Source organism: Ahaetulla prasina, chromosome 2 (assembly GCF_028640845.1).
Source record: "Ahaetulla prasina isolate Xishuangbanna chromosome 2, ASM2864084v1, whole genome shotgun sequence".
NCBI classification, from domain to species: domain Eukaryota; kingdom Metazoa; phylum Chordata; class Lepidosauria; order Squamata; family Colubridae; genus Ahaetulla; species Ahaetulla prasina.
In genome coordinates this window covers 20,805,392-20,822,191 of record NC_080540.1, presented here as the reverse complement: position 1 = coordinate 20,822,191, position 16,800 = coordinate 20,805,392, and the positions used below count along the sequence as shown (strand labels likewise).

Below are 16,800 nucleotides of genomic sequence, written 5' to 3'. Positions count from 1 at the left end.
GGTGTGCTTGATGTTGTCAGTTTGAAGGACGCCCAGGTATTTACAGTGTTCTTCCTCAACCAGACTTTTGATCTCATTTCCATAAAGCATCTTCAATGTTCACTATTTTTTCCATGCTGATGGCAAGGGTGCTTTTCCATACAGCTTCAGAACATCCATGCAAAGTATAGTCTGGCAGATGTTTTTGATGTTTGATAGCCATGAGCAAGACCTGTTCAGTAGTGTTGACAGAGGAATCAATGCACTGATAACAATAGTTGTGATAGTGAGTTTCGAAGATTCCCCTCTTGATATTAACCTCTCCTAGTCTCATCAGCCTGGCTAGGTGGCTCAGTGGCTAAGACGCTGAGCTTGTTGATCAGAAAGGCCAGCAGTTCGGTGGTTTGAATCCCTAGTATAGGTCTCCTGTGTAAGCAGGGGGTTGGACTAGATGACCTCCAAGGTCCCTTCCAACTCTGTTAATGTTATAATTTTTTTTAAATTTTTTTTTTGTTTACATTTATACCCCGCCCTTCTCCGAAGACTCAGGGCGGCTTACAGTGTATAAGGCAATAGTCTCATTCTATTTGTATATTTTTACAAAGTCAACTTATTGCCTCCCCAACAATCTGGGTCCTCATTTTACCTACCTTATAAAGGATGGAAGGCTGAGTCAACCTTGGGCCGGGCTCGAACCTGCAGTAATTGCAGGCTTTGTGTTCTTAATAACAGGCCTTACCAGCCTGAGCTAAACCGGCCCAGTTATAATGTTATAACTGCTACAGATCTAGGACTAGTCGCCTCAGTCAACTCACTCTGACCTTCTCATTGTGTCTAACTCACCGAGACCAACTCACTCTGGCCAACTCACCATGGGACAATTCAATGCAGGATAACTCAAGAGAGGGACAAAAAAATTGCAGTGGGCCTAGTCTTGCTTTAGGTTTGAATCTTCTCAAGTTAGAAGTCCTCAAGGCTGGGATGAGCTGCAATTCTACTTCAATCTCTCTTGAGTTATCCTGCATTAAATTGTCCATGACGAATTGTCCCATGGCTAGTTGGCCATGTTGAGTTGTCCCATGGCAAGTTGGCCGTGGCAAGTCAGCTATGGCTAGATAACTGTGGCAAGAGAGCCAAGGCGAGTTACCCCATTCCACAGTTGGGTCTGGCAGCTGTATTCTATCGTGTCATTTGTCTTGTCACAAAGCTTCTGAAGTTTCTAGTGACTCCTGTTATTTCAAGGCCCTTGATTATTATTTATAGACAATAAAAAAAAACCTTTGTGAAGGTAAGATCTCTACAGGAGTAAGCCTTTTCCCTGTGGAATTGGTGGGGTTCTCCACTGCTTTGAAGAAGAGGCTCCACTACAGCATCCCAGTGGTCCCCAACCTTTCTGACTTGGCAGGCCAGTGGAGAGGGGGGGGAGGGAATGGTTTCATACTTGCATGCCACTTTCACAAATGCAGCTTCATGTGTACAGAGGCATGCTCGCCACCACTAACCGTGGCCCAAACGGGCTACAGCCTGACACTCATGGGTGGGATTCTACTGGTTTGGGCAAACCGGTAGCTCCAACGATCAGCTGGGAACAAACCGGTTCGCTCCAACAATCAGCTGGGCCCGGCCGCCCCTGCGGTTTATTTACCTTTATCTTCGCAGCTATTAGCGCGGCAGAGTGGATTGCCGTACCTTAGCTGTTTTAATTCCCTAGCACTAACGCAGAAGGTTGTTAAACTGGAAAGTTGTTAAACTGGAAGGATCCCACCACTGCTGGCAATGGGCCACAGATCGGGCATTGGGGACCCCTGGACTAGATGATCCTTACAGTTCTTTCTAACTCTACATTTCTGTGTTCTGAAGATTCTATAAATAATATCATTGCTTACTGTGGAAGAAGTTTGTTTTTCCCCCCCCACAAACCAACCAACAATCATAGAAATAAATTTGGCATGTTTTTCAGCTTTGTCCCTGCCTACAGGATGTTTGGCAAGGTCAGAGCATTCTGCTGTAAAAGCATTTTGAGCAGAGCATAGGATTGCTCTATTAAAGCATATTTTTAGCTATAGTAATCAAGGGTTATTGTTGCTTTTTTAAAAAAAAAAAAAACCTAGATACAGAAGGTTTCAACCTCAAAGGAAATACATAAGCCAAATAGTAGTACTTTTTCTTTTTCTGGTAATTTTGCACTGCCTTTTATCTTCATAGAATCAAAGGCAGAGTATATTGAGATATCTCTTTTTTTAAAAAAATGTTTATACTTAAGTGCAAGGAAATCAAGCACAATCAACAATATTTTTAAAAATCAATATTTAAAGGGATAAACATATGCTGGATCATGGAGAAAGCTAGGGAGTTCCAGAAAAACATCTACTTCTGCTTCATTGACTATGCTAAAGCCTTTGATTGTGTGGATCACAACAAATTGTGGCAAGTTCTTAAAGAGATGGACGTATCAGACCATCTTATTTGTCTCTTGAGAAACCTGTATGCGGGTCAAGAAGCAATAGTGAGAACTGGACATGGAACCACTGATTGGTTCAAAATTGGGAAAGGAGTCCGGCAAGGCTGTATACTATTGCCCTGCCTATTTAACTTATATGCAGAGGACATCATGAGAAAGGCGGGGCTGGATGAATCAAAAATTGGAATTAAGATTGCCGGGAGAAATATCAACAACCTCAGATATGCAGGTGATACCACTCTAATGGCAGAAAACGAAGAGGAACTAAAGAGCCTCTTGATGCGGGTGAAGGAGGAGAGTGCAAAAGTTGGCTTGAAACTCAACATTAGGAAAACTAAGATCATGACATCCAGCCCTCTCAATTCCTGACAGATAGATGGGGAAGAAATGGAGGTAGTGACAGATTTTATTTTCCTGGACTCTAAGACTCTAAGACTCTATTTTCCTGGACTCTAAGCAAAGCTGGCTGGGGGATTCTGGGACTTGAAGTCCTCCAGGCTTAAAGTTGCCAAGGTTGGAGACCCCTGCTCTAAATGAATGATTCACGGTGTATAAAAATGTAGTTGCCAGAGTTGTAGCTGCAAGGTGAAGCCCCCAATTCCATCACCCAGACTAGACTCCCATAGTAGCCCATCATCCTTACCAGGTGTTACTCTGGTAGCGACACTATAAAGGTAGTCCTCGAGTTATGACCACAATTGATGTTAGCAAGTGAAAGATTTGTTAAGCGAGTTTGCCCCATTGTACGACTTTTCTTGCCGCAGTTGTTAAAAGTGGATCATTGCATTTGTTAAGTTAGCAATGTGGTTGTTAAGCGAATCTGGGATTCCCCATTGACTTTTGCTGGTCAGAAGGTCGCAAAAGGCGATCCGGCATGACCCCGGGACACTGCAACCATCATAAACGTGAGTCAGTTGTCAAGCATCTGAATTTTGATCATGGGGATGCTGCAATGGTCATAAGTGTGAAAAACGGTCATAAGTCATTTTTTTCCAATGCCGTTGTAACTTAATTAAATGAACTGTTACAACCATTCATTTAGTGATCATTCAAAGTCACAATGGCACTGAAAAAAGTGACTTATGACCATTTCTCACACTTACGACCCTTGCAGCATCCCCATGGTCACATGATCAAAATTTGGGCACTTGACTCCTGGCATGTATTTATGACAATTGCACTGTCCTAGGTGGCTCAGTGGCTAAGACGCTAAGCTTCTCGATCAAAAGGTCGGCAGTTCAGCGGTTCGAATCCCTTGTGCTGCATAACGGGGTGAGCTCCCGTTACTTGTCCCAGCTTCTGCCAACCTAGCAGTTTGAAAGCACATAAAAAATGCAAGTAGAAAAATAGGGACCACCTTTGGTGGGAAGGTAACAGCGTTCCGTGCGCCTTTGGCGTTGAGTCATGCCGGCCACATGACATTGGAGACGTCTTCTGACAGCGCTGGCTCTTCGGCTTTGAAAGGGAGATGAGCACCAGCCCCTAGAGTTGGGAACGACTAGCACGTGTGTGCGAGGGGAACCTTTTTACCTTTACCTTTACCTAGGGTCATGTGATCAATATTTGTAACCTTCCTCCGCCAGCAACTGGAGCGACTTGCTTAACAACTGTGGCAAAAAAAGGTTGTGAAAGAGTGCAAAACTCACTTAACAACTGCCTTGCTTAGCAACAGACAATTTATGGTCGTAAGTCGAGGACTTACGTGAAGTCACAGTGAGAATCAATGCAAGCGTCCTCTCTTCCTTGAAACCAGCGCGGATTCCGGGAAGGGTTATCCCAGTCCATCCTTCTCGGTTCTCTGCAGCCGAGCGCTTCACTCTGTCTGATGTTTTCCTTCCCAGCCAGAGTCATCTTCCGAATACTGATAGATGAGGTGACCCACATAAAAGCTGGGTATGTCTGATGTGCTTTCTCGGAGTATAGAAAAGATGAGAGCTGCAGAGACAATTATCTACATATGCCGCTTCAGTTGCACAAATCTGTCATTTCTTCTTCTCCATCGGCGCTCCAGGGCCATTCAGCCATTGAATAATAAGTAGATATTCTAAAGAGGAAGCTATTTCCTTTCCTCGGTTGTTACCTGTTGAATATCTACCCATCTGTACTTATAAGCGAGCCAGGCTCACAAGGGATAAGGGGGGGGGGGGGAGAGAAAAACCAGCTTGGCCTACTTTTTGTGCTTTTAATCAAAGTGTGATCCGGGTCCAGCGCACTTATTTTTATTTTATTTTTATTGGCTAAGGTTACAAGGCTGCCCATTTCACCAGGCGCTGCTCAGTAAAGCCGGTAATTAAAACATTTGGTGAACCCATGAAAAGAATAAAAATGGATAAAACAAGTCAGACCGTGAGAGGGAAGATATTTACATACAGTACAAAGAGCATGTAGGCACCCGATTACCAGGCTTCCTGAAAAAGCACATTTTGACCATAAGAGTCGAGGCTCATTTCATTTCAAGTGGGAGGATATTCCAGAGCAGGGGTCTCCAACCTTGGTCCCTTTAAGACTTGTGGACTTCAACTCCCACAGTCCCTCAGCCAGCAAAGCTGGCTGAGGGACTCTGGGAGTTGAAGTCCACAAGTCTTAAAGGGACCAAGGTTGGAGACCCCTGTTCCAGAGAGTGGGTGCCCTGGTAGAAAAGGTCACGCCTGGGTACTGTCACATGGAACTCTTAGCACCGTGATGGCAAACCTATGGCACACGTACCACAGGTGGCACATGGAGCCCTCTTTGTGGGCACGCGAGCCATCGCCCAGCTCAGCTCCACTGTGCATGCTCACAGGCCTCCTGCCAGCCAGCTGATTTTTGGGTCTCGGGGGCAGGGCGCATGCGGGAGACGTGCGCACATGCACGAGGGGATGGGGAGCGTGGGGGAAAGGTGCACCCCCGCACCGAAACAGGCCGCAGGGGGTGCGGTGCACACACACCCCTCCACAGCCTGTTTTTGCTCCCAGGAGGCTTCAGGGAGGCCTGCCAGGCCCAAAACGGGCTGTGGGGGGAGATTTCATACGTGAATGCGCGGGGCGGGGCAGGGGCGTCACATACAGATCACACATGCGTGGGGAACAGGGTGTCATGCATGCACGGGGGACATTGCATTATGGGTGTGGGCACGCGCGCGTGTGACTCCCCCCATTTTTGGCACGTGACGGCAAAAAGGTTAGCTATCACTGCCTTACCAGATGGGACCCGCAGCGTGCCTCTCCTGCCAGACCTGAAGGGACAAGTAGCTGTAATAGGGGTGAAGCAGCCCCTCAGATAAACCTGGTGCTATGCCATATAGGGCTTTGTTTAAAGGTAAAAAACATCACCTTGAATTGGACCTGGAAGCAAACTGGCAACCAATGCAGGTATAATAGATGCCCATCTAAGGGCAGTCATAATAACTGCCCATGTTGCTGCATTTTCCACCAGCTGAAGCTTTTCTGGATACTCTCCAAAAACAGCCCCATGTAAAGCAAGCTACAGTAGCCCATTCGGGAGGTGACCAGAGCACAAGTGACTGTGAGCAGAGTCTCATGATCCCAGAATGGTCACAACTGGTCCACATTACAAAATTGCCCAAAGATCCTCTTGGCCATGACTGCCATCTGCTCCTTGGACAGAAAGTGTGAGTCCAAAAGAACCCCTAGATTGTGCACTAGGCCCATTTGAGGCCATCCCATCCCATCCAGAACCAAAAATGGTCGCTTCCAACATAGTTGGAAGAGATCTTGGAGGACTTTTTGTCCAACCCCTTGCTGAATTAGGAGACCTTATACCAAGAGTCAGCAACCCGGGGCTCTGGAGCCACATGTGGCTCTTTCATCGCTCTGCTGTGGCTCCCTGTTGCTGGTTGGCTCCGCAATTGATAGGGCTTCGGTTAGGACAGGCAGAGGAAAAAGGACGCCATGCTAGGAGGAAACTCTATGATGGGGGAACCAGACTTCGGGTCAGCAGAGGAAAAAGGACACCGCACTAGGAGGAGACTATGATGTGGGAACTGGATTTCCAGTTGGCTCCAGAATTGAACAGGGGCTTCTGGTTAGGACCTTTGTGGCTCTTTGAGTGTTTAAGGTTGCCGACCCCTGTCCTATACTATTTCAGACAAATGGCCGTCCAATCTCTTCTTAAAACCCTCCTGTGTTGGAGCACCCACAACTTCGTTTTACTGGTTAATTGTTCTAACTATAAGGAAATTTCTCCTTAGTTCTAGGTTGATTCTCTTCATTGCTTCTTGTCCTGCCTTCAGAGGCTTTGGAGAATAGGCCGACTCCCTTTTCTGTGTGACCATTTTAGTGATCTTTTTAGTGACCAGACCTCCCAAAAGGTCTGGTTCTGAAGTTCCGACGGCTGCCTCTTCCCCTGCCGAGCATTTTGGGTGCTCGGTAACCAGCTTGCAACCAGCATCGCACTCACGTAGCTTTAGAATGTTTTTGCCCAAACTATTATTTATTTTGCTCTTTTGTCATAATGAACAAATCACTTGGGATTCACTTAATGACCGTCATGTTCGCTTAATGAGCACCACAAAAAATATTGTACAGTCAGATCAGTCACGTGATTGCCCACTTTATGACTTACAATCATAATGGTCAGGCTTCATTATGGTTGTAAGTCGAGGACTACCTGTACTGTGTGTTGAAGCATAGGCTGAAAGTTAAATTGATATAAATCCACTGGCCCTACTCCCCAGACGATTATTCTCTCTTGACCCAAAATATCTATTTGTTTATCCTTTCGCTGTAATGAGATATTGGATTTGAGAGATTTTGGGTCACTTCCTCTCTCTCAGCTTAACTCTACCTCACAGGGTCGTTGTTCTTTTAAGGAAAATAAGAGGTAGAAGTATTAAGTATGTTCACAGTTATACATAACACATTGTATTATGTATTAAAATGGAACAACAACAACAACTTAATAATAATAAAATTAATAACAATAACTATATTAATTTGCCTCTGGATCCACATCCTGCCAAGTTGTTTGGTTGAAAAAGTCAAATGGAGTCAACCCTTTTCAAAACTCAGTGAAAGCGACAGTGGCAGAAATCTCTGCTTCCTTTTTTAATGCCTTTGTGAGGGTAAATGTCTTCAATTAATGCAAAAAATAACAACCGCAGTTGGTGGCTGGCTGCTGCTTTGTCTGGAAGTGAAACCAACTTGAATGCCGGTTAATTACATGGCAATTTTCTTTGTGGAGGAAGCTGCTGAGTGGTTTGCCTTCATTATGGCTAACATAATTATCAGTCACTGGGGACAAACAACAGGGGACAACTATCTCGATCATGCCCTATTTTTCAGCTTCCCAGGGGCATTTGGCTGCACACTGCTGGGGATGACGTGCTAAAACTTGGATGGGCCTGTGACTTGATTCAGCACAGCAATTTGTGTATTCTGGATTGAAAATGCCTTGAAAACGATCCTAGGCCTGTCTAGCATTCTTTCTGTGTATGCCAAGTCAAGTAAGATTAAATTTTAAGTGAGCTCTTGGAAAAGTCCCAACTTAGACTTCCAAATTGTTAGAAAAAATGGCTTTTCCTTCATCCTTCCAGGCCAGAGTCACTTGTTGAGGCGGATAGCTATAGAAATCAAATCAAATAAAAATAAATAATCTTGGAGTATAAAACATTAGAAGCAGTGGCTGTACTGGGCCTTGCAGTTTCCTCGTGTTTTGGGTAAAGGGTCCCAAGGCAGCCTTCCCAAACCTGCTGTTTGAAACCGCAATTGTCAGAATGCTTAGCTAATACTCTAATACAGGGGTCTCCAACCTTGGCAACTTTAAGACTTGTGGACTTCAACTCCCAGAATTTCTCAGCCAGCTTTGCTGGCTGAGGAAGTCTAGGAGTTGGAGTCCACAAGTCTTAAAGTTGTCAAGGTTGGAGACCCCTGCTCTAATAATTTTTTTATTCTCCGTGCAGCTGAAAGATAGTAGCTTGGAGAAAGCTGCTCATCTCCAGTCTGGAGATATCCAGTTGTGTAGACTTCAACTCCCAGAGTTGTCAGCAGTAGCCATCCTGATTGGGGGATTCTGGGATATGACACATAGGAAGAACAGGTTGCAAGCAGTGGTGGGCTGCTGCCAGTTCAGATCAGTTCGGATGAACTGGTAGTTCTGACCAAGGCTGGCTCCGCCCACCCACCCTGGCGCTATCATGTCCTATATAATCGCCGGTTTTGTTATGCCCTGCACAGGCTCACATTTTCGGTTCTGGGCAAACCGGTTGTTACAAGGGCATCAGCTCACCCCTGATTTGGTATGGCTAGTTTAATGAAAAGAAGGACTAGGGGAGACATGATAGCAGTGTTCCAATATCCAGGGGGCTACCATAGAGAAGAGGGGGTCAACTTATTTTCCAAAGCACCTGAGGGTAGAACAAGAAGCAATGGATAGAAACTAATCAAGGAGAGAAGCAACCTAGAACTAAGGAGAAATTTCCTGACAGTTAGAAGAATCACTGTGGGTGCTCCTTCATTGGAGGTTTTTAAAAGAAGAGATTAGACAAGATTAGTGTTAGTACCACTTTATAATGCCTTGGTAAGGCCACACTTGGAATATTGCATCCAGTTTTGGTCGCCACAATGTTGAGACTCTAGAAAGAGTGCAGAGAAGAGCAACAAAGATGATTAGGGGACTGGAGGCTAAAACATATGAAGAACAGTTGCAGGAATTGGGAATGTCTAGTTTAATGAAAAGAAGGACTAGGGGAGACATGATAGCTGTGTTCCAATATCTCAGGGGTTGCCACAAAGAAGAGGGAGTCAAACTATTCTCCAAAGCACCTGAGGGTAGAACAAGAAGCAATGGGTGGAAACTAATCAAGGAGAGAAGCAACTTAGAACTAAGGAGAAAATTCCTGACAGTTAGAACAATTAATAAGTGGAACGACTTGCCTTCAGAAGTTGTGAATGCTCCAACACTGGAAATTTTTAAAAAAATGTTGGATAACCATCTGACTGAGATGGTGTAGGGTTTCCTGCCTGGGCAGGGGGTTGGACTAGATGGCCTCCAAGGTCCCTTCCAACTCTGTTGTTATGTTATGCTAATTGACAACTGTTTGTCTGAAAAGGGATAGGGCTGTGATGGCAAACCTATGACACATGTAACACAGGTGGCACATGTAGCCATATCAGTGGGCACACAAGTTCAGCTCCAATGTGCACATGCGCGGGACTGGACGTTGTCAAACGGGCCATTTTTGGCCTCCGAAGGACCTCTGGGAGGGTGGGGAAGGCCGTTTTTGCCCTCCCCAGACTCCTAGAGAGGCCCTGGAGCCAGGTGAGAAAAAAAAATGGGCCTACCGAGCCATTGCGTGCCAGGAGCTGGGGGGGGGTCGCACGCACATGCGCAGGGGCAGGGCGCATAGAATTATGAGTGTGGGCACGCACACGTGTGACACCCTCCCCTCCTGGCACGTGATGGCAAAAAGGTTAGCCATCACTTGTATAGGGCCTCCTACTTGAGCAGGAGGTTGAACTAGAATCAATCTCTTTCCACTTATGACTGTATGACTATAACTTGTTGCTGGCAATCCTTATGATTTATATTGATATATTGACCATCAATTGTGTTGTAAATGTTGTACCTTGATGAACGTATCTTTTCTTTTATGCACACTGAGCGCATATGCACCAAGACAAATTCCTTGTGTGTCCAATCACACTTGGCCAATAAAATTCTATTCTATTCTATTCTATTCTAGAAGAATTCCAAGGTCCCTTCCAACTGTTGTTCTGTTATTCTTATCTGCTCAAGCTGGGGAGAGCTGCCCTAGACCGATTTTATTCTAAGTATCTTTTATGGCCCTCCTCAAAATCCCATGACATCTGTCAGATCAGTTCCCACTGAAGGCTGCATGCTGAGAGACCACTGGGCTTCTATCTGCAGTTGCTTGGTTACTGCATGAACAGACTGCTGGACTAGATGGGGTCAGAGGTCCAATCCAGCAAGGTGATATTTATGTGCTTATGTTTCTTAAGAACTGCAGCTTGGGGGAGACCTCCAGCAAAGCGGCAAAGTTAAGGATTTGTCCTGATTTAGCACAGCAAGGACAAATTCTGACCCTCATTTAGTCCAACTGCCATTACCGGTGCAGCTCCAGGAGCTGCCTGAGAACTTGCAGCCTTATTAAGAAAGCCGTTCTCCGTCAATCCAGCTCCATTGTGTGCAGAAGAATAAACTTCAATGGAGGTATTGATGGTAATCAGGAGGGTATTGTCTTCCCCAAAATTATGCTTTATGATTCATATAATGTTCCCGCGAAAAAAGTCGACTCCTGATAGATGTTTTTGCAATTACATATTTTACAATAATTGCTTGATTTCCGTGCGTGGTTCAGGTTTTCGCCTGCATGATCATTAGCACACCTGCTTTCTTTTCTTTGAAATCTGGATTTGCGCAGTCGGAGCTCCAACAGGGGAAGGGACGGAGAAGAAGTTATCTCTTCCTTAGCAACCAGCAGAATGAAGACCGTTATATTTTAAAGCAGCCCTTGGTGCTCCTCCTGGTATGTTGGACTAAAACTGAGGCTAAAACCTTATTTCCTTATCAGCCAGAGATGGGATTCACTTACCTTCCCTACTGCTTCGCAAATGTGTGCGTGCGTCACCTCTGCGCATGCGCATGGCTTTCTGTGCATGCGCAGTAGTCGCACATTATGTCCGGGTGGGTGGGCGGAGCCTCCCACAGTCGCCGCTACTGGTTCACACGATCCGGAGAGAACTGGCTGAATCCCACCACTCCTGTTATCAGCTAAGAATAATGGGGCTCATAGTCTAACTTAGCAGGAGGGGACACCAAATTGTAGGAGGTTTTATGCTAAGAACAGAATAGAACAGAACAGAACAGAATAAACAGAGTTGCAAGGGACCTTGTAGGTCATCTTGCCCAACCCCCTGCTCAAGCAGGAGATCCTATACCAGTGTTGGTGAATCTTTTTGGCACCAAGTGCCGAAATGGGAGTGAGTATATGTGCTGGAAACTGGAGGAGTAGCCACCCAGTACACATATGCACGTCGGGCGGCTGCTTTTCTAGTTTCCAGCACACTCATGTCTGGAGTTCCAGTTTCTGGTGCACATGCATATGTGAAGACCAGCTGGCTGGTGCCCATGCATGCGCCAGAAACCGAAAGAGCAGCCACGTGCATGCGCACTGGCCACCTGGTTTTCTGGTGTCTGGCACGCATGGATGCGTGAAGACCAGCTGGCCAGTGCACATGCATGCACCAGGAGGATGATCTTCTGCTTTCCTCCACATGCAAGTGCACCAGCCAGCTGGTCTTCGCACATGCATGCGTGCCAGACACCGGAAGACCAGGTGGCCAATGCGCATGCGCATACCAGAAACCAAAAGAGCATCCTCCTGGTGTGGGAATGAATGCACACCAGGTGGCTGCTCTTTCAGTTTCTGGTACCACCGCGTGCTTCTGGTCCTTCTCTTCACTAGACTAGCCGTGCCCAGTTCCTGCAACCATGTTTCATATGTTTTAGCCTCCAGTCCCCTAATCATCTTTGTTGCTCTTCTCTGCACTTTTTCTAGAGTCTCAACATCTTTTTTTATTAGTTTGGTGACCAAAACTGGATATAGCTCAGGCTTGAACTGTGGAGTCATTGGTGTTCCCTGAGCTAAGTTGTTTGCTTGCAGACATTTCATTACTTCAGTTAGGTAACATCATCATTTTCAAAGCTCTGCATGGTTTGGGATCAGCTTAGTTGAGGGATTGTCTTTTCCAAAGCAGATCTATCCAACCCTAGAGAGTGGGAGTCAGGGAACGCTACGGGATCCCTCTCCTAAGAAGATCCATCTGGTGGGACCAAGAAGAAGGGCCTTCTCTCTGGTGGCTCTCTCCAGGGGTGAAATCCACATACCTTGACTACCGATTTGCAAATGTGAGGGGTCAAGTAAGGGCCTAGCTTAGAATTAGTGCACAGTTGCAAACAGCATAAGCACTATCTCCCTCCCAAATCCATGAAATCTTATCTGGGCGTTTCCAAGGGAAGGTATGCGATTTGATGAGATTCTTGTAGCATAGATGATAAACAATAGTTACAATTTAAGACTATTTACGAGTGGTTCTGGTTGCTTGTGCCTGACAGGATACATGTATACAGATGCACACGTTATCTTTCCTTCCACATATTCTGCCCAGTAGTTTCCAAACCTTGGAACATAGTTTCCATTCTGAGGTCAGAGGCATGGTTTGTTAATTTTAGATTCTGGGCATAATAATTCTAAAGAAGAAATGTTTTGATAGAATAGAATAGAATAGAATAGAATAGAATAGAATAGAATAGAATAGAATAGAATAGAATAGAATAGAATAGAATAGATTTTTTTTTTATTGGCCAAGTGTGATTGGACACACAAGGAATTTGTCTTGGTGCATATGCTCTCAGTGTACATAAAGAAAAGATACGTTCATCAAGGTACAACATTTACAACACAATTGATGGTCAATATATCAATATAAATCATAAGGATTGCCAGCAACAAAGTTACAGTTATACAGTCATAAGTGGAAAGAGATTGGTGATGGGAACGATGAGAAGATTAACAGTAGTGCAGATTTAGTAAATAGTCTGACAGTGTTGAGGGAATTATTTGTTTAGCAGACTGATGGCCTTCGGGAAAAAACTGTTCTTGTGTCTAGTTGTTCTGGTGTGCAGTGCTCTATAGCGTCGTTTTGAGGGTAGGAGTTGAAACAGTTTATGTCCTGGATGTGAGGGATCTGTAAATATTTTCCCAGCCCTCTTCTTGATTCATGCAGTATACAGGTCCTCAATGGAAGGCAAGTTGGTAGCAATTATTTTTTCTGCAGTTCTAATTATCCTCTGAAGTCTGTGTCTTTCTTGTTGGGTTGCAGAACCGAACCAGACAGTTATAGAGGTGCAAATGACAGACTCAATAATTCCTCTGTAGAACTGAATCAGCAGCTCCTTGGGCAGTTTGAGCTTTCAGAGTTGGCTCAGAAAGAACATTCTTTGTTGTGCTTTTTTGATGATGTTTTTGATGTTAGCTGTCCATTTTAGATCTTGCGATATGATAGAACCTAGAAATTTAAAGGTTTAAATTTAAAGAAATTTAAAGAAATTTAAAGGATCAGGATTTACTTATTTATTTTTCAAATTTATTAGCTGTTCATCTCACAAAACAAGGGGCTCTGGATGGCGCACAACTACCCTGTTTCCCCCAAAATAAGACATCCCCTGATAATAAGCCCAATCAGGCTTTTGAGCGCATGGCAATAAGACCAAGAGCTTATTTCAGGGTTCAAAAAAATATAAGATAGGGTCTTATTTGGGGGGGAAACACGGTAGTTTAAAAAAAACCAATAACACTTAAATAATAATTATTTTTGTTCATCATGCTGTCAGCCAAAGGATTAGGCTGGATTTGATATTTTATCCATTTATTGAGTTCTTCCCAAGAAGCTGGGATAAATTATTATTATTATTTATTATTATTATTATTTAATCAAATTTATATACCGCCCTATCTCCCGAAGGACTCAGGGCGGTGTACAGGCATTTAAAAACATATAAATACAATATAAAAAACAATTAAAAAACTTATTCTAAAAAGCCCGTTAATTTAGAATTAAAAAATAGAATAAAACCCAATTTAAAACCGATAATTTAAAATCTAGCCCATTCCTGCACAGTTAAATAAATATGTTTTAAGCCCGCGGCGGAAGGTCCGGAGGTCCGAAAGCTGACGAAGTCCGGGGGGTAGTTCATTCCAGAGGGTGGGGGCCCCCACAGAGAAGGCCCTTCCCCTGGGTGTCGCCAGACGACATTGCCGCGCTGACGGCACCCTGAGGAGACCCTCTCTGTGAGAGCGCACGGGTCGGTGAGAGATATTCGGTAGCAGTAGGCGGTCCCGTAAGTAACCCGCCCAATGCCATGGAGCGCTTTAAAGGTGGTCACCAGAACCTTGAAGCCCACCCGCAAAGCCACAGGTTGCCAGTGCAGCCTGCGCAGGATGGGTGTTATACGGGAGCCACGGGGGGCTCCATCTATCACCCACGCAGCCCCACTCTGGCCTAACTGCAGCCTCCGGATGCCCTTCAAGGGAGCCCCATGTAGAGAGCATTGCAGTAATCCAGGCGAGACGTCACGAGTGCGTGAGTGACCGTGCATAGGGCATCCCGGTCCAGAAAGGCGCAACTGGCGTACCAGGCGAACCTGGTAGAACGCTTCCTGGAGACGGCCGTCAGATGATCTTCTAGAGACAGCCGCTCATCCAGGAGGACGCCTAAGTTGCGGACCCTTTCCATCGGGGCCAATGACTCGCCACCGATGGTCAGCCGGATTTAGCTGACTGTACCGGGATGCCGCATCCACAGCCACTCTGTCTTGGAGGATTGAGCTTGAGCCTATTTCTCCCCATCCAGACCCGTACGGCCTCCAGGCACCGGGACAGCACTTGATAACCGTTGGGGTGGTCCGTGTAGAAAAGTACAGCTGGGTGTCATCCGCATACAGCTGGTACTTCACACCGAAACCACTGATGATCTCACCCAGCGGCTTCATGTAGATAAAGAACAGAAGGGGCGAGAGGATCGACCCCTGCGGCACCCCACAAGTGAGGCGCCTCGGAGCCGACCTCTGCCCCCCTGTCAACACCGACTGCGACCGGTCAGAGAGATAGGAGGAGAACCACCGATAAACGGTGCCTCCCACTCCCAATCCCTCCAACCGGCGCAGCAGGATACCATGGTCGATGGGATTGAAGGTATCATCCCATAAACAGATGGGATTGAAGGTATCATCCCAGGATGTAAACTATTCCAAGTAAAGGTGCCTTTTGCAATTGACTGCTGGTCATTTTGTCAATGCCGACAGGATGCAAGTGGTGCTACAGATATTTTGGGATTTTACCCAAGGCACATTGATATTATCTTTGCTTTCTTTTGCCACAAATATTTTACTTCTATTTGCAGGTCTTTATATTTTGTGAATTTCTCTGGTTCTTTTTCTTTTTTTCAGCGAAGCCTCCAGATACTGCAACATCCATTATCTACTTTCTCATGCCATTGTTTGCAGTCTGTCTGTGTGATGTTCTTGCTGCAGCTAACAAGATGGTCCATTGTTTCTTCACAATATTTTTGATTATATTTGTTAATTTTTCAAATTTATATAATTGTCCATCTTCCATAGTGGGTATGGCTTCATTTATTTTAAAATGTGCTGAGTATATCCATCTGGTGGGAACTTGATTGTCTGTCCCAAGATTCTTCCCTGATGGCTTTGCTCATTAAGTTTCAGGCATTTTCAGAATGCACAAACACACTGTCAGGCCTGGAAGCCATCTTTTTCGCTGGATCTTCAGGCCTGCCACATTTACTACTATGGGAAACTGGGAGGGGAAATTCTATGGAGCATGGGTGATATGTAGTCATAATAACATTCCTTTCTCAGAGAGTCAAGGACATCTTGCCCTGCACCTGGACAGCCGGAACTGGGAGGCATCTCCAGTTGGGACAGTGCTTAGATTGGACCATGTGATGGACATATGGGTGCAGGGGAAGGGACTTGAACTTTCCTTTGGGTGGGGAAAACCTGGAAACTTTCAGATTCGGGTTTTCCCAGATGTGGCATCTCTAATAAAATGGAACTTTGAGGAATTGCTAGCCTCAGAGTCTTCTTTTGTTGGCGTGTTACTTGGAGCCCTGACATTAACCCAAATCTGATTTAAAATCCAACCAGCTCCCCAAATACCGGGGTGCTGTCCGGGGTCCTGAGCCCCTGAACGTCCACCCGAACCCGGGCTGCGTGAAGACTCAGGGGAAATGAGGGTGGGGGGATCATTCACACTCACTCACACATACACACACGCACACAGTTTAGGTAAAGAGAAGAAAAAGGGTGAAAGAAAAGCTGAAAGGTACAGTTACCTAATAGCCAACCAAAATTAGACAGTACTTAGTTGTAACCCAGATATTCCTGCACTTAATTAGTAAATACATGGGTGATAAGAAATTGCAGTCTTTGTTTAACCTGTAAGAAATGGTGTTAAACTGTCGGATGAATTTCCAGCTCCTTGGTTTGCTGATTCATTCCTTTTCTTCTCCCCACCCACACCCCCGCCCAAGGATGGTGACCCCCGAGGTCAGAAACAGCCTGGGGAGTTGAAATGATATTTCTCTTTTGGGATTGTTGCCATTTTCTATATCAGATTTATGCTTATTTATTATTATTATTATTATTATTATTATTATTATTATTATTATTATTATTATTATTATTATTATTATTATTATTATTATTATTATTATTATTATTATTTATTAGATTTATAAACCGCCCTTCTCCCGAAGGACTCAGGGCGGTGTACAGCCAGGATAAAAGAAAGCAATATACAGTTAAAATACAATTAAAAA

At 45.0% G+C, this 16,800-nt stretch overlaps 1 protein-coding gene across 1 annotated transcript in view; it reads left to right on the top strand.

Annotated features, from left to right (window-relative positions):
* GABBR1 (gamma-aminobutyric acid type B receptor subunit 1) overlaps positions 1-16,800 on the top strand; it is a 238,597-nt gene that overhangs the window by 137,967 nt on the left and 83,830 nt on the right. The gene's annotated exons all lie outside the window — the stretch shown is intronic.